The sequence below is a fragment of the Podarcis vaucheri genome (assembly GCF_965113315.1).
Source record: "Podarcis vaucheri genome assembly, chromosome: 11".
Classification (NCBI taxonomy): domain Eukaryota; kingdom Metazoa; phylum Chordata; class Lepidosauria; order Squamata; family Lacertidae; genus Podarcis; species Podarcis vaucheri.
Genome location: NC_138749.1, coordinates 10,552,798 through 10,580,168, shown reverse-complemented (window position 1 = coordinate 10,580,168; position 27,371 = coordinate 10,552,798). Strand labels below are relative to the sequence as shown.

At 47.1% G+C, this 27,371-nt stretch overlaps 1 protein-coding gene across 1 annotated transcript in view; it reads left to right on the top strand.

The window, feature by feature from the left end:
* Window positions 1-27,371, top strand: part of ZBTB7C (zinc finger and BTB domain containing 7C) — a 246,159-nt gene that overhangs the window by 69,368 nt on the left and 149,420 nt on the right. Inside the window, exon 2 of the mRNA XM_082241983.1 lies at window positions 26,585-26,649. The gene's annotated coding sequence lies outside the window, so the exon portion shown is untranslated. The remainder of the gene's footprint in view (window positions 1-26,584; window positions 26,650-27,371) is intronic.

The following is a 27,371-nucleotide window of genomic DNA, read 5'->3' as shown; positions in this document are numbered from 1 at the left end:
AATTCAAAGCAAGCAGCCCATGGAGCTGATTGGTCTCCGATTTGTGCTTCCATTAATGCACCAGGTTGGGGGTTGCTCATAATAGATAAAAAATACCCAAACTTTCCACCTTAATTAGGCCAACAGTGTTTTGTCTGGTCGCCAGCTGGGCTTCCAGCCATTCTCTTCCCCACCCCCGCTCCACCGTCCCATGTGGAAAAACAGGTCAGAGGTGCAAACTAGGACAGAGAACCCATTTGCCCGAGTGTTTATTTACTTACTGTGTTGCAATAAGATTTGTTGCCTTAATGTGGAGATCACAGTGCTAAAGCAAAAGAGAAGGTGAATGGAGAAAAAAACTTTAATCAGATATGAAAAAAACCAAGACCCTGCCCCCTATGATTGTGAAAAGGCATAACATTGCTTGCTCCTTTGCGAAGGCTCGTTCTCTCCCCCCCCCCAACTGAAAGTAGGAATGGGCAAATCTGTCAATTTCATTTTCTCTCAGCTTCTCATTTTCCCATCCTTAAGTTCAGTACCACATTTCCACATCAGGTTGTTGTTGTTGTTTTTAAAAAAGAAGTCCTCATGAAAATTCACCTGCATTTTACTGTTAATTGCTCTTAATACACACAGTTTTGCATGCAACATTGCCTAATACAGTGGTACCTCGGCTTAAGAACAGCCCTGTTTACAAACTATTCGGTTTACGAACTCCGCAAAACCGGAAGTAGTGTCCTGGTTTGCGAACTTTACCTTGGTCTAAAAATGGAAGCTGGATGGTGGAAGGGCACCAGCGGTGGGAGGCCTCATTAGGGAAAGCATGCCTCGGTTTCAGAATGGTTTCAGTTTAAGAACGGACTTCCGGAACGGATTAAGTTCGTAAACCGAGGCACCACTGTATACACGTTTTTGCAAAGCATATTTTCCTTACTATTTATATTTCCCGTAATATAACACATTTCTACCTGCTACACTTATATATGCATGTTAACGTGCACTTTACCCTAGCAGATGTGTTTTTGCAAATATTACTTGACTGCGCTGCAAAATCCAGAGTAGTACAAATTTCGAGGGATGTCTGTTTCGGAAGGTGCAAATCACCGTATTTTTCACTCTATAGGACGCACCAGACCACAAGACGCACATAGTTTTTGGAGGAGGAAAACAAGGAAAAAAATATTCTGAAGTGAAAGCAGCAATCCCTCTTGCTGTTCTGGCTTCTGGGATAGCTGCGCAGCCTGCATTCGCTCCATAAGACGCACACACATTTCCCCTTACCTTTTAGGAGGGAAAAAGTGAGTCTTATAGAGCAAAAAATACGGTAGTGAATGCAACTTCGAATGCCAAACTGAATCAAATTTCTCCTTTGTCTCTAATGCAAGAGCTTTGTCGAAAGAGGGAGAGGAATGGAATTGCAAATCATGCTACAGATCACCTCCCTTAAACTTGAAAAGCGGTGGATCCCATCCCCTTTCTTGCCAATTCGCAAACACTCTGACTGCTTAGAGGAGAGGTAATGTTCTCCTGATTGGTTAGGGTCACCCACCTGACCAATCCAGGAATCATTGCCCTCGCTAACTGGGCTGGGCTTGATCTTAGTCCTGTCATCACATTGTGGTCTCCGATTGGCTTGGATCACTTCTACACAAGCCCAGGCCTGTTCTTGGCTTGGTTGTGGCTGTTCTTTCCTTCACCATGAAATTACAATTCTCAGATTCTCCCAGGACCAGTCTGTGACTGTAGGGGTGGGGGAGAAATTCAATTCAGTTCATGCTTGAAGGCAGACCTACCTGATTGGCACTTTCTGAAAGAATACGAGAACTGAAAGACAGCCAGGCTTCACCATTCACACGCACACGACTTCGAATTTTGCCATGCAGTTCTGCTGCCAAGTAATGTATACAAAAAATGCAAACACTAGGGTGAAATTTGCACAAAAGTGCACATATTTGTAAAATAATAATAACAATGATGATGATGATCATGTACTAAACTGCAGTGTGTGGGAAATTGCTTTACAAAAAATTGTCTGTTGGACAGAATTGAATAAAAACCTGTATACAGTGGTGCCTCGCAAGACGAAAAGAATCCGTTCTGTGATTCTCTTCGTCTAGCGGTTTTTTTTGTCTTGCGAAGCAAGCCCATTGACAGATTAGCGGATTAGCACTATTAGCGCTATCAGCGGCTTTTAGCGGCTTTTAGTGGCTTATCTGCTGATCAGATCAGCTGATAAGCGGCTTAGCGGCTTAGAAAAAGGGGGGGGGAGGAAAAAAACCCAGCAGGAACTCGCAAGACATTGTCGTCTTGCGAAGCAAGCCCATAGGAAATTCGTTTTGCGAAGCACCTCCAAAACGGAAAACTCTTTCATCTAGCGAGTTTTCCGTCTTGCGAGGCATTCGTCTTGCGGGGCACCACTGTATATATTTGCGGGGGTGGGGTGGGTTAGCCCTAAACCCTATAAATTAATAAACGTTAGGATTTTGGTTATGTGGGATATGAATGAAAATACAAGCTGCAGCACTGTGCCAGACAAAGAATCCCTGGGCTGGCTTCTGCAAACTAGCCTAGGCAGACTAGTGGCGAGCAAAGCCGTTAACGTGACAAAAGGTGTTGATGGCCATCTTAAGACGAATCCTTGGGCCTGGGCAGACAGAGGTTGCCAAGATGACAGTGTCTCTCTGTGTGTGAGGTGACAGGAAAAGTGTCTTTTAGCAAGGTGTGATTGGGCAGGCTGACTCAAAGTAGGCTGGGAGATATGTCTTGGAATCCAGTGCTGCTCTGCTGTGGGAAACAAGCCCCTCTTGAGATGAATCATGCTGTATGATCTGAACTCCCTTCAACTAAACTCAGGTATGAAAATGTGAACAAATTGTATTTCGTAAGACTGCAACAGTCGCCAAAGCCAAAACCCCTGGAATTCCATGTACGGCTTGGCAGGGATTGGGGTGGCCGGTGACAGTGTATTATGATAATTATGCATTAAGATGCTGGTGAGTTTTCGTGGGTACTTTGAAAAACAATAATAATTCACAAACTGAGTAGAGTTGTGAGCCTAAGAAGGGAAAATGGAAAACTGAGAAAAACTGAAATGGAGAAACTTGCCCCTCCCTATCCGTGAACCAGTTTTATGACAGCTGTGTTAGCAGCGCCAGTGGCTGAGGGGGCAGTTGAATGTGACAAATTCGTAAAAGCACAAATGCCCAAATTTCTTTACAGCAGGTGCCCAGTATGGCTTGGTCCTTGCTCTGTAGACTCTTTCTCCCGATGGTTAACCCTACTCTGATTCAGTCAACTTGCTAATATACTGGTTCCTCACCCAACAATGTCTTTTTGACTTCCCACTGCACTTGCTTCACAACTGGTCATCTATCTCAACGTTGGCTAGGGGGACCAGCCGTGAGGCAACTACGGCGGAATGAGAAATATGGGGAGTAGAACCAACATCCTCTTCAGATTCCCTGCTGGATCAGTTGGGAATCTTGAGTCTGACAGGCCCGTTCAGTGTTTACTCCAGAGGCACTCTCCCCAGGTTTCCACAGAGCTTTGGAGGTGGGTGGGAATTAAGTGAATCAAGACCGGGATAAAACACAGTGTACTCTCTTTCTAGTGAGGAAACCAACACCGTGTGCCAACCCACCCCTTTCATTGGGCTAGCAAGCTACAGCTCGACCCAGAAAGGCTCAAAACCTGGGAGGACTTTGCCCGTCCCTCCCTTCGCTTGCTTCTGCATTTATATCCCAACATTTGTCATAACTTGCAGCTTAGTGCCTGCCCCTGGGCGAAGGTGGGGAGGGGAAAGGATTAGGGGAACAGGCCCTCTACCTTTGTTCCCTTTTTGCAAGCGAGTATTACAAGAGAATGTCGGAGGATTTCTTCACCGTATCAAGAAAGCAGGGAAGGAAGAAACTGGTTGAGAGCTGAGCTTCTGGTCTGCATTTTTCAACTTAGGGACGAGAGTGTTTTGTGTCTGGAGTACACAGACAGGATTTTTAAGAGAGAAGGAGACAGACAGAGACCAGCTGGTTCAAGGCTTCTGATCTTTGGGATTGCTGTCTTCCAGTAGTTCTTGCTTCAAGATCTGTCTTGTTTTTCATGGCTCAGGGTGAAAAAATGTCTCCGCAGTTGCCTCCCATACGTCACCCATGGGTGAGGTAGAATGACCATGAGGCAGGAACCAAATGCAGCCTCCCGTTGGTGAAGTTCTCATCTCTGTGTGCACTAGGCGTGGAGGAGGAATTCAGTTCTGCATTTTAATGAGGAGCCACCCGATTCTGACTTCTCAAACCAATAGATGAACCCAAACACAGCCAACCTTCGAGGTTTGCGCTTCTCCAAATTTTCTGATGCAGTTCACTGACCGAATAGTGTCTACCAAAATGTATGTGTTAGGGAAAACTGAGTAAAAATGCATATTGTAGTAAAAAGGACATTTAAAAATGGAAAATTGCTTGCATGTATTAGTCTGTATTGGGAAATGGGTGGTGCTGTGGGTTAAACCACAGAGCCTAGGACTTGCCGATCAGAAGGTTGCCGGTTTGAATCCCCGCAATGGGGTGAGCTCCCGTGGCTCAGTCCCTGCTCCTGCCAACCTAGCAGTTCGAAAGCACATCAAAGTGCAGGTAGATAAATAGGTACCACTGTGGCGGGAAGGTAAACGGCGTTTCCATGTGCTGTTCTGGTTCACCAGAAGCAGCTTAGTCATGCTGGCCACATGACCCGGATGCTGTACGCCGGCTCCCTTGGCCAGTAAAGCGAGATGAGCGCTGCAGCCACGACTGGACCTAATGGTCAGGGGTCCCTTTACCTTTATTAGTATGTATTAGTTAAAATGGCATGTTGATCATTTTTTTTAATGCATTCTAAGAACCGAAATTTCTGGGCCACCCTTGGAGTGGAATGGATCTCTCTCTCTCTCTCTCTCTCTCTCTCTCTCTCTCTGGGAGATGGGTCATAGCTAGTGGTAGAGCATCTCCTTTGCATGCAGAAGGTTCTAAGTTCAATCCCTGGCATCTCCAGGTAAGGCAAGGAGGGACTGTCCCCAAAACCGGGAGAGCTACTTCCACTGAGTTCTATAGACCAATGGTCTGACTTGGTGTAATACAATTTCCCATGTTCCTATGCCACTATTCCATGGAACAAAGCAACTCACATGTAAGACCGAACGAAGGTCAAAATACAGCATCCTAAAAAAACACACTGCAAAACATTCCAAAGTTAAGCAGGATAAAGTATTACAAGAAATCTTGAACTGAGTCCTTTCCTGTGCTACTTGCACCATTTTATCCCAATGACGGATCGTCACCTTTCTAGGAGAAAGAGCAGGTCATGGCTTCATCCAATGACGGCAAAATTCTGGGCCATCGCTAGTTCTGCAATGGCCTCTTGTTATGCAGAAAGGAAGGGAGGATTTCTCTAGCTTCTTTCACAAACACCCGAGGAGGTCGGTTCTCTCTTTTGATTTATTTGCTTTAATATTCTTGTGTGCTGGCTTTGGACCTTTCGACTCCCTTTGAGCCTCAAGAGAACAAAGCCATTCCCAAGTTTGTACTTTTTAATTTCTGCTTTATGGAAATCTCCCCCTCTCTGGTTTAGAATGAATGTGGCAGTTATGGAACCGGAAAACCTTGTCCATGAACCGGAAGATCTATGGCACCCTTTCTTTTTTTATTAGTCTCCTTTAACCTCCAAGCCCAGAGACCCAGAAGATTTCACTTCCCACATTTTGCTTCCTTGCCCCCTACCAGGCTCTAGCACCACTGGGCTTCAGGACCTCCTTGGTTGACGAGGGAACACATCTTCTACAAGAATTATGGTGCTGGAGGAGACTCTTGAGAGTCCCATGGACTGCAAGAAGATCAAACCTATCCATTCTGAAGGAAATCAGCGCTGAGTGCTCACTGGAAGGACAGATTCTGAAGCTGAGGCTCCAATACTTTGGCCACCTCATGAGAAGAGAAGACTCCCTGGAAAAGACCCTGATGTTGGGAAAGATGGAGGGCACAAGGAGAAGGGGACGACAGAGAATGAGATGGATGGACAGTGTTCTCAAAGCTACCAGCATGAATTTGACCAAACAGCAGGAGGCAGTGGAAGACTGCCTGGTGTGCTCCAGCCCATGGGGTCACAAAGAGTCGGACACGACTAAATGACTAAACAACAACAAAAGTGTACTTAACATTTTCATTTTTGCATGCAGACCTTACGAACCATTGGTTCATTGGCTCATTTGCACAGCATTCCTTTGTGAAATGGATGTCATCATAGAGCATATGCAGAAATCAGCTGGGATTTAGTCTGTGCTTAGTCATGTGCTACCAGACTGTAATCTGCACCAGTGGGCAACCACTACCTGTTGATGCTGATGGTAGTAACTAGCTGCAAGGTGGTGCAATTTCCATAGCTGGATTGTGACTCTCAGTGAAGAGTTGTCCATCAGGACTGGCAAGCACATGGAGCAATGAAGGTGCAAGCCCACAGGCAGGCTACATGTCACAACAGGCTAGACCCAAGATAGCCAGTATGATGCTTCACAGATGTTTTGGACTACAGCTCCCATAATCCTTGGCGAGTGACCATGCTGACTATGGTTTATGTTGGTGTTGGAGTCTGCAGCAACTAGAGGTGCCATGATGGCTACCTCTGGATTAAACATGTCATAGGACAAGCAAGGAAGGGTGTGTAGTTGGTCAAGTACCAGGACAGTTTCCACATCTGGAGGAAGTACTGCTTATGAATACCAGTTTGCAGGAAACCACAGGAGGGGGAAGAGAGCTCTTGTGCTCAAGTCCCACTTGCAGGTTTTCCACAGGTATCTGGTTAGCCACTGTGAGAGCAGGATGCTGGACCAGATGGTTCATTGGCCTGATCCAGCAGGGCTCTTATTAGTCTTGACAGTGAAGGTAGAGTTGCTCCAAAGGAAGAACTGGGAGATATTCTGCAGACTTACAAGGAAAGGTGGAACATCATTGGTCCCTTGTGACATCTGACATAGCTGTTTAGTTAACAAGGTTTAGGCTGTCCAGTAGTACTTTCTCCTCCCCTCCCAACTGCTGGGGAAGATTTGCTAGGTGAGATAATAGAACCGAAAAGTCAGCTGGCCAACAGCATCTCCTTTCTTCTTGGTATGATTTCACAGAACACCCTTCCAGTTTCCGAAGGCTGTTAGTAGAGAGTCAGAGCATGGTTGCTTCAGCCCTACTGAGGGTAATGTGTAGCCCATCTACTAAGCATAACATTGAGTTATCCTGTCACACTGAGTTTTTCCCCAATGACTTAAGGCAAATAGCAGAAACATTTCAAGTTTGTTCCACCCATCCCATCTGGGCACACTATGTGTTCCCCTCCGCCTCCACGCTTGGGCGTTAGTTGGGATGTGGATCCTGCCATTCCCTAGCAAATGATGTCCATCTTTTCCTTTTCTGTTGGCCTGGTTCCAAGAAGTGACTAGCTGGGCTCCAACTGAAGTTGTGGTGCGAGTTGGTGGGGATTATAGATCTGCTTGACAACTGGTGGCCCATCATCTCACAGAATTGGATGGGACCTCAAGGATCATCTAGTCCAATTCAGGAATCTCAACTAAAGCATCCATGACAGTTGGCTTTCCAACCTCTGCTTAGAAACCTCCAAGGAAGGAGAGGTCCACCACCTTCTGATGGTGTCTGTTCCACTGCTGAACAGCTCTCACTGTCCAAAAGTTCTTCCCGATGCTTCGTCAGAATCTTCTTTCTTGTCCTGAGGAAGGACCAGCTACAAAAAATGTGTTCTCCCCCTCCTCCACCAAAGTTGCCCCTGAGTCTAGAAAACAATTGGGGCGTGGACATTTATGTCAAAAGTTCTATTCAACCTTCTGTTCTCCTTCCCTCCGGTCTTCTCTCCCCCTTGCTCACTAATGGAACACTTCTTGGCATCAAAGAGGCAGCTGTATTCAGAACTCTTTATGATTGCCTCTATCTCTTCAAGATTTCAAAACCGCCAACTACTCCTCAATTTGTTATAACCTGAAAATAATGGCAGATAAAGGGAATTTGTACCGGGAAGCATGCCAAGCTAAAGACATTAAATTATTGAGTGATCTGTATCTGGATAATGGATTTATGGCCTTTAACAACTTTTCAGAGAGAGGAGGGGGAATCTAATGTTTTTGTGTGTGCCTAGATTGGGAATTTCTGTACAAATTGTGACCCACTTCTTTTCCCTTCTAATTGTGATAATTTAAAAACTGATGAAACTACATTTGGATGCTATCTGCTGATTTCTTTATATTGGAAATTAACAAAAGGAGCTAATCAGTCATTTTAAGGCACTTTACAAGTCACTGTGTATTGGAAAAGGTACAGCCATTCATCAAGGCAGAGCTTGAGGACAAAATAATTAGAAACCATACAAGCATAGCAAGGGAAGATTAGGCCAGAATTAGAACCTATAAAGTTTGGTTTATTTTGGGTTATGACAAAATCTGAGCAGGGGCTTTTGCTGTGTAGCGTCTTGCTTAAGAAATATTTCATATGCGGGCTGGCTCATTCAAAATGATTTGTGTTGGGATAAAAATGATCTTCTGTCTTTCCCTAGAGGACAGAGTGGTTCTTCAGAGTGTACCTGAAATGGTGCGTGGGTGGGTTTTGACTTTTGATGAGGTTGTGAGAATCTTGCTTTCTCTGAAGTATGGGGATTATTGTTGGCCATGGCATGGGGTAATGTGGAAGTTCTGTGGGTCGCTAGCTATTCATAGAATCATAGAATTGGATGGGATCCTGAGGATCATCTAGTCTAACCCCCTGCTATGCAGGAATATTCAGCTGTCCCATTTGGGGATCGAACCCGCAACCTTGGCGTTATCAGCATCACACTCTAACAAGCTGGGCTATCCAGTCTTTCAATGACCTCATCCCACAACATCCCTTAAGGTTGATGAGCATTGGTGCCCAATAGCTTCTGGAGGGATACTGATGCCCCATTCCTACTCTTTGGTAAAAAGGCAAAGGGACCCCTGACCATTAGGTCTAGCAGTCATGGCCGACTCCAGGGTTGCAGCGCTCATCTCGCTTTATTGGCCAAGGGAGCCGGCATACAGCTTCCGGGTCATGTGGCCAGCATGACTAAGCCGCTTCTGGCGAACCAGAGCAGTGTATGGAAATGCCATTTACCTTCCTGCCAGAGCAGTACCTATTTATCTACTTGCACTTTGATGTGCTTTCAAACTGCTAGGTGGGCAGGAGCAGGGACCGAGCAACGGGAGCTCACCCCGTTGCGGGGATTTGAACTGCCGACCTTCTGATCGGCAAGTCCTAGGCTCTGTGGTTTAACCTACAGCACCACCCGTGTCCCTGCTTTGGTAGTTCACCTCTAAAAGTTGTTTGGGGATATTCTGGTCACTGTGAGCCATTGCAGGCGAGTGGTATCCTGTATGAGTGAATTTGCTGAAGGAGCAGCCACAAGGGTGTCTTGTCTTGGCAAAACAGCATGTCAGCTGCCACCTACCATAGTGTTTCATAGCAACCCAGATCCAGTTTTGCTACATCTCTAGCTCCAAGCACCCAGGTTTCCAAACGAGAGAAGTAGATTGCCTATTTTGGCAAGCTTAGTTGGCTACCTGTTGCTGTACTGGCTGGTTTGTGGGCTTATCCTACCTTCCCACACCATTTAATTGTGTATGCATGCTCTTGACTCGGTCCCCCTCCTTAACAGCGCCACACCTTTCTTTCTGGCTCACTTTTCCACCTAGACACACAGTATGACTATTGCTGTCCAAACAGGCACCAAATTTCCATAGGTGGCTGGTAGATACAGTCAGTGGATACCTTCCACAAAAAGGTGGTGTTGGTGTGGTGCTGTGGTCTAAACCACTGAGCCTCTTGGGCTTGCTGATCAAGAGGTCAGCGGTTCGAATCCCTCGACCAATAAAGCGAGATGAGCGCCGCAACCCCAGAGTCGGCCACGACTGGGCCTAACGGTCAGGGGTCCCTTTACCTTTAGCTTACTATAGCTACTACTATGCTATAAGATCCACTGTCCTGTGATATCATATACAGTGGTACCTCGGGTTACAGACGCTTCAGGTTACAGATGCTTCAGGTTACACGCAGCCTTTCTCAACCTGTGGGTCCCCAGATATTGTTGAACTACAACTCCCATCACCCCTAGCTAGCAAGGCCAGAGCTCAGGGATGATGGGAGTTGTACTCCAACAACATCTGGGGACTCACAGGTTGAGAACCACTGGTACAGACTCCCAGAAATAGAACCTTGGGTTAAGAACTTTGCTTCAGGGTGAGAACAGAAATTGTGCGGCAGCAGCGCGGCGGCAGCGGGAGGCCCCATTAGCTAAAGTGGTACCTCAGGTTAAGAACAGTGTCAGGTTAAGAACAGACCTCCAGAACGAATTAAGTTCTTAACCCAAGGTACCACTGTATGAGTTGGCACTACTGATGAAGCCCAGGATGGCAAAACAAGGCTAACATTCCGGAAATCCTTGTCTTAGGCTCTGTGAAAGGATTCTGTGGAACTGTAACAACCTTTGGTGTGGATTGTTGGACTCTATGAACAGACAGGTGAAATAGACACTTTCACATATATGGACCTTATGCACAAACTGATCAGAGGATGAACTGATCCACTGGGTCTTCTACTTTTTCCGTTGAACTTTATGAGCTACTTCTGTTGAAATCTACAATTCAATGAATAGTATATCTTATTTGTTCAATCCTCTTTCAAAGCCATTCAAAACCCTCATTCCCACTAGTCCTCACCATCATGAAGAAATCATGAACAAATGGAACCTCACACGCCAAGAGAGAGGAAATATTGGCTGGTGTTGGGGAAGACCAATCTACTACTTGACCCTATGTACAAAGCTTGTTTTCAAACAAAAGCAAGCAGGTAAAAAAACCTCAGGTCTGAGCTGTCATTTTGCATTTAATAGGTGCCCAGTTACATGGTCCTGAATGCCCTCACCTATAAGATTTAGTCTCTCTGCCAATCACATGGCACCAATATACACAGCAGACACATAAGCCGGACAGCAGGGATGAGATAGGAAGATTCAGTTGGACAAGCACCTCAGCCACTTGGCTACAGATAAGGTACCCTTCATAATAGTCCCTTGCCTAGTCATTAATGCCTCCTATTTCTTCCCGTCCCTTTGAAAGATAGCCGTAGATAACTCATTAATTTGCCGTTCGTCCATTTGTCAACCCGAATGCCCACACTCGGACAGCCGAGACGTATTCCGTGCCCCGCATGCCTCCCTCGGTCTTCGCAGGGAGGGGATGTTGGATTAAAGGAGGCACGTACAATAGGACTCCTCCAGAGCGTCTCAAACGCCGTCTCGAAAAGATCTGATGGAATGTATCAATCACAACTGCCAGGTCCCCCACAATGCTCCGGCCAATATTTCCTCTCTCTCGGCGTGCGAGGTTGTGCGAGAGCTATTGTTGAGCTGATAATGACTACTCCACTTAGCTACACTCGTGGTATTCAGCTCATTACCTTGCGAAGCACTTTGGGGGGAAAACGCGCGGGAGATGAGAGGTGCCCTGTCGGGCCAAACTCGGCTCCATTTGGTAGTACAATAAGGCGCATTTTATCATGCAACTCTTGACAGACTTTCAGAAGGCAATTGTCTCCCTAATTCAGTATGCCGAGGAGAGTCATTAGCCAGAATTAGCAAAGCCACCGCAGCCCCACACTCTCCCTTTTCGCGGCCGAGATTTCAAAGCCCGACAAGTCAATCTCTGGTACTTTTGCCGTCACTTAAAATCTCTTTCAGGTAGAGTCCTGGTGGGGGGGGGAAGGGGGGAACAGCCGCAGATACGGCAACTCACTCAACCTCTGCGCAAGGAAAGGAGGCAGCCACACGGCTCCAAAATGCTTCTGCAAGTGCAGATTAGCATGCCCGACTGATCGGCAGCACCCTTTGCATGCAAAACAACATGCCGCTAATCTGATGTCAGCAACCGGAATACCATCCCATTGGAATTTCTTTCAGAGGCACGGTGGGGAGGGAAGGGCCAACTTGAAGGGGGGTCGGCACCTTCAAAAGATGCTCGTTGCGCCGCCATGTTTATTTCTGCACTATGGGCATTTATTATTTCTTAAAGCCCTTTGTGGCTTAGGGCCCTCCTATCTACGGGACCGCCTCTCCTGGTCTGCGCCGCAGAGGTCCATGAATAACCATAGTTCAGAGGTCCCGGGTCCTAAGGAAGTCATATTATCCTCCACCAGGGCCAGGGCCTTTTCAGTGATGGCTCCGACCTGGTGGAATGCTCTGTCCCGTGAGACCAGGGCCATGCAGGATTTAACCTCCTTCCGCCGGGCCTGTAAGACAGAGCTATTCCGCCTGGCCTTTAATTTGAATTCAGCCTGATCTTTTATTTCCCTTCTCTTCCCTCCCCCTCCTCTTTTATGAAGATCACCTGCTCTGAGACCCCACAGCTAATTCTCCCCTGGTCTCCTCACTGGCCCAAGTAGGACCAATTCAGCCAGCTAGCCCTGGGGATTATCTAATGCTTATTAGATGGATTTCCCCTAAATTGATTTCTGAACTTTGAATTTTATAGTTATTAATGTTTTTATACTTTTTTATGCTGCTTTTACAATTAAGTGTTTTAAATTTGTTGTTAGCCGCCCTGAACCCGGTTTTTGAACCAGGAAGGGTGGGGTATAAATAAATAAAAAATTATTATTATTATTATTATTATTATTATTATTATTAGGTGCAAACCTGCTTTAGACTCCTAAATGGTGGCAGGCCATGGGCTGGAACCACAAAAGGCATGGAAGATCCAAACCTTCCAGCCTTCCTCCCATGAGCCTGCACAGGGGTGCCAATCAAAGATCCAAACTAGCCAAATTCAGGTATATTCAGATCTTAACTCACCAGGCAGGTATCAGCACCTGGTATTCTTGGGCAACTGCCCAGGAACCCAACCCCCCCCCAATGTGAGTTGGAAAATTTCTGAAGAAGATTTTCCATTTCATAACTTCATTGGTCAGAGTGAGTCGAAGTCAATTGCAGATGCAACAGGAGGCAAGCTTGGCCAGATTAGGTTTTTTTTCTTCTTTAGCTTTGCTTAAAAGGTAAAGGGACCCCTGACCATTAGGTCCAGTCATGGCTGACTCTGGGGTTGCGGCGCTCATCTCGCTTTATTGGCCGAGGGAGCCGGCGTACAGCTTCCGGGTCATGTGGCCAGCATGACTAAGCCGCTTCTGGAGAACCAGAGCAGTGCACGGAAACGCCGTTTACCTTCCCGCCTGAGCGGTACCTATTTATCTACTTGCACTTTGACGTGCTTTCGAACTGCTAGGCTGGCAGGAGCAGGGACTGAGCAATGGGAGCTCACCCCATTGTGGGGATTCGAACCACTGACCTTCTGATCGGCAAGTCCTAAGCTCTGTGGCTTAGACCACAGCGCCACCCGTGTCCCTTAGCTTTGCTTACAACACACAGATAAAACACATGTGCTAAATTCAGTTGCATTCTAGGGCCCTTCCTCGGACCAAACAGTTCCTTCCAGACTTTTGATTCCTCGTTGCATCTTCTCAACTTCCTTACTGAACTGTTTCCAGAGGGCCATTTAGTCTGTTAAAATAACCTTGTGGCACTTAAAAGACTAGCGGCTCCATTGTAGTATAAGCTTTTGTGGACAAGAGCCAACAGGTACGTAAACCTCAGTTGGCAGAGCTGTCAGTCTGCCCATCCATCCATCTGTCTGTACCCACATGAAGGCATAAAGACAGAGAGAAAACATTTAATTATATTTATTTGTTACATTTATATCTGCCCTTTCCTCTTAGGAGCGCAAGTTAGCATACACAGCCCCTCCTTCCCCCCCCTCACAACAACCCTGAAAGGTTGGTTAGAGGGAAGGAACAGTTTCTGGCCCAAAGTCACCCAGCAAACTTCATGGCTGAGTGGAGATTTGAACCCTGATCTCCCAGGTCCTGGCCCAACACTCTAACCACTACACCACACATAATGACAAACAAAACAATACCATGCATAGTTTGAAAGGCCATAGATTGTTTAATTAGCCAAAGGCCTGGGAGAAGAGGAAGAAGAAGAAGAAGAGTTTGGATTTGATATCCTGCCTTTCACTCCCTTTAAGGAGTCTCAAAGCGGCTAACCTTCTCCTTTCCCTTCCTCCCCCACAACAAACACTCTGTGAGGTGAGTGGGGCTGAGAGACTTCAGAGAAGTGTGACTAGCCCAAGGTCACCCAGCAGCTGCAGGTGGAGGAGCGAGAAGCGAACCCGGTTCCCCAGATTACGAGACTACCGCTCTTCACCACTACACCACACCACAGGAAAGCTTTTGCTTGGCGCCAAAAGATATATAATGGTGTTGCCAGATGAATCTCCCTGGGGAGAGCATTCCATAAATGGGGAGCCACTACAAAGAAGGCCCATTTTGTGTTGCCACTCTCCAGACCTCTTGTGGAGGAGGCACATGAAGAAGGGTCTCAGAAAATGATCTCAGGCTCCAGGTAGGTATTGCGGTCCTTGAGGTCTTGAGTCATGTAAGGCTTTATAGGTCACAACCAGCACTTTGAATTAGGCCCAGAAACTAATTGGCAACTGGTGCAGTCGGGCCAGAACCGGTGTAATATGCTCAAACAGTCTTATCTTCAGTAAGCAACCTGAATTCTGCATTAGCTGAAGTTTCCAAAATGTCTTCAGAGGCAGCTCCACGTATAACATGGTGCAGTAATAATAATAATAATAATAATTGTTATTTATAACCCGCCCATCTAGCTGGGTTTCCCCAGCCACTCTGGGCGGCTCCCAACAGAGTATTAAAAACGCGATAAAACATCAAACATTAAAAGCTTCCCTAAACAGGGCTGCCTTCAGATGTCCTCAAAAAGTCAGATAGTTGTTTATTTCCTTGATATCTGATGGGAGGGCATTCCACAGGGTTGGTGGGTGCCAGTACCGAAAGGGCCCTCTGCTTGGTTCCCTGTATCCTCTCAGTGAGGGAACTGCCAGAAGGCCCTCGGCGCTGGACCTCAGTGTCCGGGCAGAATGATGGGGGTGGAGATGCTCCTTCAGGTACACCGGACTGAGGCCGTTTAGGGCTTTAAAGGTCAGCTCCAACTCTTTGAATTGTGCTGGGAAACGTACTGGGAGCCAATGTAGGACTTTCAGGACCTGTGTTAATCCAACCTAGACCACAGACTGCCGAGCATAGACGGCAGAAGCTGATTGCTGTCACAGGACAGGAAATCACCGTCATGATTCAAGCCAAAGTGAATAGAATCGAACTTCCTGGCCAGGCGCTTCACACTGCAGTCTCCCGTTGATATTTCCTCTGATGGAGAATGACAGCATCTGGGTTTGCAGCCAAGGGGATCTCAGTCTGCATGGCAGAATGTGCCATGCTGCCGTTTCCAATGCTGGACTTGCGTCTCGTTCTCCTCCTCCTCCTTCCGTTTTACAAAGGTGTGCTACCGCAATGGCAGGAGAGTCTTTGCTGACCCTGGACGGACGAGGGTTAAAGCTGGATCACCCTTCTGAGGAGGAAAAGCACCTGCCCCACCCTTTAGGACTCATGCAAATCTGTCAGCCACTGAGGGTGGGAGCTGACAGCTGGGGCCCATCCAGGAATTCGCCCTTTCATGGGGAAGGGCTCGGGGCCTGGGCGAGGCCCCGTTCTCAGGGCGGGGTGTTGGCTGGAGAGCTGCTTGCGGTGCCCTTCCCTGCCTGCCAAGTGCCAAGCAGGGCGGAGGGCGAGATGGGCTGTGCAGAGAGAGGAGGCTGTTTGGCAGCTTCCGGCTGCAAACATCTTCTGACCAGCTAAAGACATTTCCCAGAACAGACGGTCATGGTGAAGCCAGTTTGGCTCGTTCATCTAGGGGCTCCACCAGACGAGCTGTTTATTGGGCGCTCGTCCTGGTTTGCTCCCACAAAGCTTTTCTGGAGGTTAGATTATAGCCAGTCTTTGGCTGTGTACATACTATGCCTTTAAAGCACATTCAATGCACACACCCCCACACAATAATTCTGGTTTAACCCTTGCAGAGTTATGATTCCCAGCAACCCTTGACAAATTATGGTGCCCAGAATTCTTGCCCGGGAAAATGTGCTTCAGTTGTGCTTCAAGCGTACAGTGGTACCTCGGGTTAAGAACTTAATTCGTTCTGGAGGTATTGGCAGTAAAAGCAGGTGATCTGTGATTTTTCCGAGGTGCTGTTTGCTCCAAGTCAACAGACCCAGAGAATAAAATTATTGCTGGGCATGTTAATCTTTGGTTCCTCCCATGCCATTGTTACAACCTGACAACAGCTGGTATAGAGGCAACTGGTACCTTAGAGCCAGTGTGGTGTAGTGGTTAAGAGCGGTGGACTCATAATCTGGTGAACCGGGTTTGCTTCCCTGCTCCTCCAATCTCTCAGCCCCACTCACCTCACAGAGTGTTTGTTGTGGGGGAGGAAGGGAAAGGAGATTGTTAGCTGCTTTGAGACTCCTTCGGGTAGTGATAAAGTGGGATATCAAATCCAAACTCTTCTTCTTCTAAGACATGGCATGGAAGAAGAGCGAAGAGAGAAAGACATGGCAGGAGTCAGTGAATTTTTCACCACTCACTTGTGTTGTGAATCTGACTCAAAAACTGGATCAGCTACTAGCAGTTCAAATGCTGGATCTGCAACCTGCATAGGCCCTGCTTCGTTTCTCAGGGGGCCTGTTGGTTGGGTTTTTTAGCGCAGCTGTACGTATGTTTATACAGTGGTACCTCGGGTTAAGAACTTAATTCGTTCTGGAGGTTCGTTCTTAACCTGAAACTGTTCTTAACCTGAAGCACCACTTTAGCTAATGGAGCATCCTGCCGCCGCCACACGATTTCTGTTCTCATCCTGAAGCAAAGTTCTTAACCCAAGGTACTATTTCTTTAGCGGAGTCTGTAACCTGAAGCGTCTGTAACCTGAGGCATATGTAACCCGAGGTACCACTGTATTAGTTTATACAACCACCCTTTGCCGTATGGAAATAAAACATGTAGGTATTTTTTTTTAAAAAAGGGAACAGCTGCAAAAGTGCTCCAGGGGTTGTAGGCTACTGGATGGAGAAGGTCTGAAAAACTGCAGAATAGGGTGTTATGTCCCCCTCTCTGCTCTTTCACCTCCGGCGCTCACACTGGGAGAGAAATGGTTCTGTTTTGGATTGGAAATGCTCAGGGCGTTTTGATCCAGCTCTTTGCTCCAAGGGTGCTTGTAAAACTGGGTGGAGCAGGGTGAGCGTCGGAAAGTTGTTTCGGCACCGCAATAAAGCCACAGTGTCCTTTTATTCGAAGCTGCCCTTGGGCCTTAGCTATTAGATGATGCACATTTCCTAGCAGGCACCTCCTGGAGGAGTTGGTGGGCTAGTTCAGACAAATGATAAACCATAGTTCAGGATTACAGGAAGAAGCGAGCTTTGGGGAAGGGCAGCGGCTCAGTCGTAGAACATCTGGTTTGCTTCCAGGTGATCCCAGGGTTCATTCTGCAGCGTCTCCAAGTCGGGGTGGGAGAGGTCTCTGTCTGAAACGCTTGGAGAGCTGCTGCCAATCAGTGTTGTCAGTACTGGCTAGATGGACCAATGGTCTGATGTGGCGTAAGGCAGATTCTTATCTTCCTGATGCTCAAATTGGACCTCAGTAACTCAGAGAAGCAAAAAGACATTCCATCTCTCTTCAGTTCAGCTGTGAGGTAGGGCTGGGCGATGACTAGTTTCTAACAACGCGATATATCGTCAGCTAAACATTGCAATATACTGATATATCATGATGTCTTAAGTAAGGATGGAGCCACATAGAGACACTGGCTGGCTTCACGGTTTTCCCCTACGTTGTGGTTTTTGCATATACATCATGAATCGCAATATAGTGCCAGGTCAAAAATGATGAAACCCATATTGTGATATGGACTTGAAACCAGTTTTGGATGATATATCGCCCAGCCCTACTGTGAGTTGGAATTCAGAAGCTCTTGCATCTTTTTTTGCTTAAGCACAGCTTGCCGTGGTGTCTGAACATGTAGTTAAACCTGGACTGCCTCACTCTGGTCTTCTGGAGCAAGGGAGGTTGGTTCCTGTAGGACCAAGGAGAGCTCCTTGTGAGCCACTTTCTCCAAGGCGAACCAAGGCCTTTTAAGTCTCATGCTCTGCTTCCTTTGTGGGCACAGTCTCTTATAGGGAGTCTACTGGCCTGAAGATGGACATTCTCCATGTTCTTCCATCTGATTCACTCCCTAGGTAGTTGTTGTGTGAGAGATGCTTGGCGAGAGATGGACATTCTCCATGTTCTCCCATCTGGTTCACTCCCTAGGTGGTTGTTGTGCAAGAGATGCATGGTTCCTCGAGCTCAAGGGAAGATACTCATGGGTGTCATGGTTCCAGTTCCACAAGTCCTGGTGCAGTTGGACTGCTGCTTGCTATCACCAGGTTCATTGGCCCCCGATTACCAGTTCAGGAAATACAAATCAAGAGATTGTAACAGATGCAGTTGGGTTTTGATGGCCGGCAGTGCTATAGTTAATGATTATTTGTTGTCACCATCTCTCATCCCTTCCCAGTCTTTGAGCAATACCAGCTGTTAGGACAACTTTCTTTCAAAAGGCACAACCGTATATAAAGGTAGTTAGAAGGAGCATACTTGATGTGTGCTATCAAATAATGGCCCAACCAGAATTCGGCAGCGATAGGAAAAGTGAAGCTGGTGGCTGTGGGGAATCCACACCCCACATTTGAGGTATTTTGAGATGTAGATAGCGGCAAGCAATTCCCAGTTACCGGGAGAAATTAAAAACGCAAAGTTATAGCTACTGATAAAGCAGTCACTTGTCTGGATTAGGGCTCGTTCGGCGAACATTCGTTATCAGCACGCAGAAATAAAAGGAGAGAAGGGTGGAGGCAGGAAAAGAAGAAGGAGACGGCTATCTGACGGAACAAAACCGAGCACAAAAGGTTTTATCTGGCGTTTGTTCAAATGAATAGATTTCTTTTCGAAAGGAGGGGGAATGAATTGGTGGAAAATCTGTATATCTGCCCCGTCATTTTATTATACAAACAAGTGCGCAGCTCTCCAAAAAGAAGATCAGTCAATTTTCAAATAATGAATGTAGAGACTTAAAAGAAAAAGGAAGAAAACCTGCATCTGGATCTGGAGGGTGGGTGGGAGAGAAACACAGCGATAGTCTTGTGGTGAATATAAGTTTTTGTTCCTCAAGTCGATGGGGAGAAATTAGACCGGCCGTAGAGCAATTTGAATTAGACAGCCGCGTAGGATCCTGAGGTGTGTGTGTCCCCCCCTTTCTCCAATCTGCTCCTCCCAGCTGGAAAGGGTTGATTGATGTTCTTGGGGTTTCTCAGAGTCCATCCTGTTGATAGTATGAGTAAAAACGACAGTGTCCTTCAGAAGAAGGATGACCAACTTCTTCAGCCTGGGATGGAGGAGGGTGGAGGAGATTATTCTCAGTCAAGCTGCTTGGGAATGAGACTCCGAAGAGCCCTGCTGGATCAGGCCCACCATCCATCTAGTCCAGCACCCTCTGTTTAAGAGGGGCTACCCAGATGCCACGGGTCTCAGGTGCTCAGCGGTGGAGTACGGGCTTTGCATGCAGAATGTCTCCCGTGTTCAGTCTCCTGTGTCTCAAATTAAACAAATGGAGTAGTAGGCTGTTGAAAAGACACTGAGACTCTAGAGCATGGGTAGGCAAACTAAGGCCTGGGGGCTGCATCTGGCCCAATCGCCTTCTAAATCTGGCTCGGGGATGGTCCGGGAATCAGTGTGTTTTTACATGAGCAGAGTGTGTCCTTTTATTTTCAGTGCATCTCTGGGTTATTTGTGGGGCCTGCCTGGTGTTTTTACATGAGTAGAATGTGTGCTTTTATTTAAAATGCATCTCTGGGTTATTTGTGGGGCATAGAAATTCGTTCATTTTTTCTTCTTCAAAATATAATCTGGCCCCCCACAAGGTCTGAGGGACAGTAGACTGGCCCCCTGCTGAAAAAGTTTGCTGACCCCTGATCTAGATCACTAGCGGGCTTTTTCTGGGCAGGAGGGCACATTTGCAAGCTGGAGAAACTGTCACGGACACCACACACACACTCACTGATTACAATAGAAAGCTTCTTTCAGATCTAACTTCAGCGGTGGGAGGGGACCCTGCAGTCACATATGTATTTGTGGGTGTTGCATTGTTGGCCCTGCCCTAGATAGCCAGTAGGTGCCAAGGGCGCTTCCCAGCCAAAGGAATGCACACAGCAGAGAGTTAACTCTTTACTGTCAAAGATAACACAGTCGCTTCTGCAGCTCTAGATACCCACACACACCTGTCTAGCATCTAGGCAGCTGTTCCCAGGTCTGCGCTCTATGGAGCAGTTGCAGCAATAGGTGACCACTTCCCCTCCACCAGTTTATAGGCTGCACACTTGCAAGCAGAGACTACACCTGCATGGAAACTTCCTTCGCTCATCCCTTTTCAGTCCCCTCCTGTGTCACAGTCTGGTTCACGGGCAATCAAAGTCCCAGATGGGGAAGTTGGGACCAGGGGCAAGAGGCTGGGAGCAAGAACGGGGGTCCAGAAGCCAGGAGTCAGAAAGCCAAGAGTCCGAGGGTCAGAGATCTGGGAGTCACAAAGTCAGGGGTCCGAGGATCAAGAAGCAAGGAGTCCCGAAGTCAGGGGTCCAAGGATCAAGAAGCAAGGAGTCAAATGCAGGAAGGCAGGGAATGTGTTGCTGTGGTAAAGAGCTGAAGGGAAAATGCTGACCTTATATCACTTCCTGGCTCTTGCCACCAGGTGCTGTGAGTTACCAATCAGCCTCACCTGTGTGGCCGCGCCTTGCCTCTTCAGAACAAACTTAGGAAGACCCCAGTCCTGCAGAGTCCTATTGGTCACAGGGCCTGGCTCCTGCACGCACACCTGACATCCTGGTTCTGGGAGACATTGGTGGGGAAGCACTTGCCTGATCTGCCTCTTCCTTCTCTTCTTCTGGCTCATCCCACACCCTCCAGCTCTGAAGTTTCCCCTGCCTCCAACTCTTGCCTCCTGGCTGGTACAATTCCCCACAAATCACTGGCTCCTCTCTCCTGAGACTCCAGCCCCTCTTTCCCCTGTGCACAATTGTCAGCGTCCTGACAGTCCCTGACAGAAGGAGTAGGAAGATGCCAAGTTAGACCTTTGCTCCATCTAGTTCAGCAATGTCTACCTTGACTGGCAGCTGATCTCCAGGGTTTCAGACAGGGAGTCTCTCCCAGGCTGGACCACTGAGCTACTTTCCTTCCTAGTCAGATTGACTAATAGTCTGACCTGGTGTAAGACAGCTTCTTCCATCCAGTGTTCCCATCTCCAGCAGATGATGTTCACAGGCACATAGAGAAGCCCTGTAATCTGAGTGAACGAGGACAGGCAGGCAGGAAGAGCATCAAACATCTCCTCCTCCTCTTGTTTTCTCAAGATTGTATCACTAGTCTAGCAGCCTCCAAATCTCAATTTTTAGTACAATACGAAACAATACGATGATCTTTATTGTCATTGTCCCATACAGAACAACAAAATAGAAAAAAAATCTACATCAGACATTCAAAAACCCACAAGCCTGCTATCCCTGCTATCTCAGCCTGGTTAACCCCCTAAAAACTCTGATACCCCATAATTGAATACAATATACTCACATAAAGACTACCTTAAAGGTAAAGGTAAAGGGACTCCTGACCATTAGGTCCAGTTGTGACTGACTCTGGGGTTGCGGTGCTCATCTCGCTTTATTGGCCGAGGGAGCCGGCGTACAGCTTCCGGGTCATGTGGCCAGCATGACTAAGCCGCTTCTGGCGAACCAGAGCAGTGCACGGAAACGCCGTTTACCTTCCTGCTGGAGTGGTACCTATTTATCTACTTACACTATGACATGCTTTCGAACTGTTAGGTTGGCAGGAGCAGGGACTGAGCAACGGGAGCTCACTCCGTCGCGGGGATTCAACCCACCGACCTTCTGATTAGCAAGCGCTAAGCTCAGTGGTTTAACCCACAGCGCCACCCGCGTCCCTAAAGACTACCTTGCACTGCGTTTAAAACCAAAATCGCATTTGGATAGAAACTATTTCTCAGATGGCTAGTCCTAGTCTTTATAACCCTGTACCTACTTCCAGAAGGCAGAAGCTGAAAGAGATCATTTCCGGGGTGCGCACTATCCTGCGCTATCTCTGCAGCTTTCTTATGGCACCTGGAAGCGTAGATTTGATCCAAGGTGGGAAGAGTGCACCCAGTTATTCTCTCCGCAGTCTTTACAACCCTGGACAGCATGTTTTTTCCTCTGACCGTGCAGCTCCCAAACCACACACACAGACCATACGTTAATACACTCTCCACAGTACAATGGTAAAATGCCATCAACAGGTCCTTTGAGAGATTGTTTTTCTGGAGGATTCTCAGAAAATATAACCTCTGCTGTGCTTTCTTCATCAGGTCTTTGCTGTTTTCTCCCCAGGTTAGGTCATCTCTCAACTCCATTCCCAGAAATCGAAACACCGAGACCTGTTCCACACACTTCCCCTCAATAATCAATATCGGAACATAGGAAGGTGCCGAATCAGACCATTGGCTCATCTGCTTTGGTATTGTCTGCACAGTTTCTCCCTGGGATTTCAGCCAGGGTCCTTTCCAGCCCTATCTGGAGATGCCAGAGATTTAACTTGGGACCTTGTGCATGCAAAGCAGTGGTCTTCCACTAAGCTACAGCCCTTCCCCATAATAAGCTCTGCAGCTCTTTATCAACCAGCTGGTTGGAGAGCAGCTAAAATGGAGATTACAGGGCAAGTGGGCGAGGCTCCTGGGATCCCATAGCCATGAGCCTGCAGGTAATGTTGAGGCTTGGCATGTCGTGAATAGCAGTGGTTCTTCCACACACAGCCCAGGTGTGAGGTTGCAGGTAAGTGTCCCAAACTTGCTGCAAGGGTGTAAATGTTATCAGCAAATCTGTGGCTTATTAATGAATGATGAAAGCGTTCTTTGCGCAATAATGCTATTTGCACACGCAGCGCATGATGGTGATTCAGATCTGCATTTGTGCGGCTGGCTCTGCTTCAGAATGGGAATGGGATGGGGGTTAACTCATGCAGATAGCGATTTCTGTGTTGTCAAAATGGCATTTCTGCCTCTGATTCTGGACTTCTCTCCGCCGCAAACTCCCCCAGCTCACAAAGAAACTGTGATATTAATGCTGTATTCTTAGTTTTAGATTTTGATTTATGTGGAAATTGCTTTCCATGTGGTTGTGTATTTTTTTTTGTTATGTACTGAAGTTCTCACCCTGGGCCAGCAGGGGGATACTGTAGATAGTTATGCAAATAAGGGATCGAAAGTGACATTCAGTGATTGGATAGTTTTAGAAAGTTGCTAAGTTACGTTGTACTGGAGCTCTATATAAGCAGGCTGACTGAACCCTTCAGTTCAGTTCAGTTCTGTCCTGGCCTGTGAATAAACAAGAGTTGTTTGAAGAATCGCTGTGTTGTCTGATGTGTTCACCCACAACTTAACATTTTTGGATGCGGTTTATTTATTGTTTATGACTTTTGTAGTTATGTAAATCTTGTCATGCTGTAAGACGCCTTGAGCATTGTTTTTTTAACTGGAAAGGCGGCATACAAATAAAAAATGAAAATGAAGCCCTTCAGCTTCCCACACCTCTTCCTCCCAGCCTTTTCCCTCTCACCACTCACTGTCGTCTCACCACCACTTCCTGGGCTCTGAGCCTTCTTCCCTTGGTGGTTCCCTAACTGGTTCCCTCTCTGCGAGAAGCCAAGTTACAGGGAACCAGGCAGAGGGCCTTCTCGGTAGTGGCACCCGCCCTGTGGAACGCCCTCCCACCAGATGTCAAAGAGAAAAATAACTACCAAACTTTTAGAAGACATCTGAAGGCAGCCCTGTTTAGGGAAGCTTCTAATGTTTAATAGGTTATTGTATTTTAGTGTTTTGTTGGAAGCCGCCCAGAGTGGCTGCGGAAACCCAGCCAGATGGGCGGGGTATAAACAATAAATTATTATTATTATTATTATTACTCCCACCATTCCTCTGCGTCCAACCAGTCCACAATATCAGCGTTTGAGGACACATTCCAGCCAGGCCAACACACCAAAAGAGGGTGCAAAGGAAAGCTGGTGAAGGTCATGTCCTGGAGAGAGAGAGAGAGGATTGGTTTGGGAATGGCTGGCGGATGGTGTGGGGAGAATCTCCCTGGCCAAATAGAGAGACCTGAGTTTTCTCACCCCTTGTAGGGAATCAGGACTTCCTGTAAGACCGCTTTTTGAGCTGGCTGCACGAAGCATTCCCCTTTCCCTTCTTGTTGATGGCTTGCTGGTGTTTATCAGCTTTGTGGCCAGGGACCAAACCATTAGCTTTGAGCACAGCCGTTGCACATCAGCCTAATGATCTTGGCTGGCGCGGCAACGAAGGAGAAGCGACAGGCTAAAGGGCAGGAGGTCGGATGCTGTTAAGGGTCTCCGCAGCAGAAGGAATCGTTAGCAGCTTTGGGGAAGGGAGAGCGGGGCGGCGGATGGCGCTTGTTGCTGACCTTAGTGCAAGCCTGTGCTTGCGCTCTGAATTAAAGGATATTGACGAGCGTTCTGCAAACTGTCGCGTGCCTTGCCCGGCACAGTTTGCCTCCTGGGATTGTCGGCTGCATCTCGATTTCCTTATTAGTGTTTTTTTTTTTAACACCACTGCTTCCTAAAGGGGTGCACCTGTCATGGGGGGGGGAGAGATGGTTTTGGAAATACAGCAACTGCAAAGCAGTGGGGGCACGCGTTAAAAAACAATTATTTTTGCAGCTACAGCAGAGAAAAGGGAAATAAATATCTTCATCTGGTACTCACCATGAAAACATTCTGTCGGTCCTGGCTTAACTGTATCCATTAACACAGGCAGTCCATATGTTCATATGGAACAAGGCTGCCAATTACATCCTGTCCATTCCAACCTAGAAAGGGGTGTTCAGACCACGGAGGAATGGATAGTGGCTGTTCACCCTTTCTAGCCGTGCAGGATGAATCCCTTTGTAACCGTCGAGGCTTGAAGGGTCCATGCTCATTGCCTATCTGCCAGGAATGAAATTTCAAGAGTGCGTGGACACCTGCAAATATAAAGGATTATGCTTTTTTTTGTTTCTTTCCTGTTATTTCTGCTTGAGTCAACTCTGATGAGAGAACCAGCTTCTTAGTAAAAGGAGCCAAAGTGGTGAATGATTAACATTTCCCAACAGTATTCACGGCAATTGTGCAGCATTCCCCAACCTGAGGGCCTTCAGTTGTTTTGGACCACAAGCTCCACCAGCTGCAATCAGAATCACAGCCCAAAGACAGGTTCCTTGCTCTGAGGAGCCTGTACAATCTAACACAGCGAAGGCAGTAAGGGATAGTGGGAGTTGTAGCCTAATAAATTATGGAGGGCCCCAAGTTTATTTTATTTTTATTTATTAGATTTATATGCTTCCCTTTATCAAAAGGGCGGTTCATAAGATAAAAATACAAGGCAAAAGCACAAATAAATAGCTAAGACAGAAACAACTAAACAATAACGCCCCTTTCCCACAAATACATTTAAAAGGCTGTACAGTGGTACCTCGGGTTACAGACGCCTCAGGTTAAAAACGCTTCAGGTTACAGACTCCGCTAACCCAGAAATAGTACCTCGGGTTAAGAACTTTGCTTCAGGATGAGAACAGAAATTGCGTGGCGGCGGCAGTGGGAGGTCCCATTAGCTAAAGTGGTGCTTCAGGTTAAGAACAATTTCAGGTTAAGAACGGACCTCCAGAACGAATGAAGTTCTTAACCTGCAGGTTATAATATTAATCAGCCAAAGGCCTGGTTGAAGAGGAATGTTTTTGCCTGGTGTCTAAAGATATATAATAAAGGCAACAGGCGAACCTCCCTGGGGAGAGCCACTGCAGAAAAGGCCCTGTTCCCATGTTGCCATGCTCCAGACCTCATGTGGAAGAGGCACATGAAGGATGACCTCAGATGATGAACACAGAGTCTGGGTTGGTTTCGATGGGGAGAGGCGGTCCTTGAGGCATTGCGGTCTTGAGCCATTTTAAGGCTTTATAGGTCAAAACCAGAACTTTGAACTGGGCCCAGAAGCTAGTGCAGTTAGGCCAGGATCGGTGTAATACGATCAAACCGTCTTGTCCCAGTGATCAACATGGCCCAAGCTAGGAAAAGCTGTGACTCTTAGCTTGTGATTCCAAAATGCACCTACAATAACAATTTCCCCTGTTTATAAAAATCAGCTGGGGTGGGGGCTGCCTATCTAGATTGGGACTGTGGCAGAGGAAGGTTATTTTTTTCCCCTTGCACAATTTCCCTGCCAAGTGTCAACTTGTCATTGGGGGAGGGGAACAGGTGCGACCATATTCTACAGCAGCCTTCCTCAATTTGGCTCCTTCCAGAGATTTTGGACCAAAGGAAATTATAGTCCAAACATTTGGAGGGGGCACCAGGTTGGGGGAGGCTGTCCCCCTCTCAAGGCTATGGTGCTCGGAAACCTCTGCTAGTTTGAAATAAGGGCGTCTATCACTTACCTGTGTAAACAAGGACCTGATCATTATCTCCAATATTCTTCTTCTTGAACTTTCTTCCTTTAGGAAGTGATCAGAGTATCACGGGCGGAAATGCCTTTCTGAAGTTTGACACAGAGGCGAGACAAACAGTGAGTATATAGCAAATTCCTCTTTTACTCCCATAAATGAGCTAGTTAAAGTTGGCTGTTTCTGAGAAATCATAGCCAAGACTATTGACTTAAGGGCACACGCTTATTTCCAAAGAAAGTTAAAGTAAGTGGGATTTGCCTCTGAGCAGACATGCTCAAGAAGGAGAGAACTGCAAAGAATATTTATTTTTGTTGCTTTGTAAAGAAACATTGAAAATAAAGCCAGTCACCTGTACACAAACAATACAACTTGCATTCCGTTTCTAGAAAGTTACGGGAAGAAGCAAATTAAGCAGAAATAGGGAAAACAAGGCATCAGGCTGGACTTTGGTAATCTTTGGTAATATGGCACCCTGAGTGGGGCCAACATTTGCCCCCCTTCCAAATGTTGTTGTTGTTTAGTCGTTTAGTCGTGTCCGACTCTTCGTGACCCCATGGACCAGAGCACGCCAGGCACTCCTGTCTTCCACTGCCTCCCGCAGTTTGGTCAAACTCATGCTGGTAGCTTCGAGAACACTGTCCAACCATCTCATCCTCTGTCGTCCCCTTCTCCTTGTGCCCTCCATCTTTCCCAACATCAGGGTCTTTTCCAGGGAGTCTTCTCTTCTCATGTGGTGGCCAAAGTACTGGAGCCACAGCTTCAGGATCTGTCCTTCCAGTGAGCACTCAGGGCTGATTTCCTTCAGAATGGAGAGGTTTGATCTTCTTGCAGTCCATGGGAC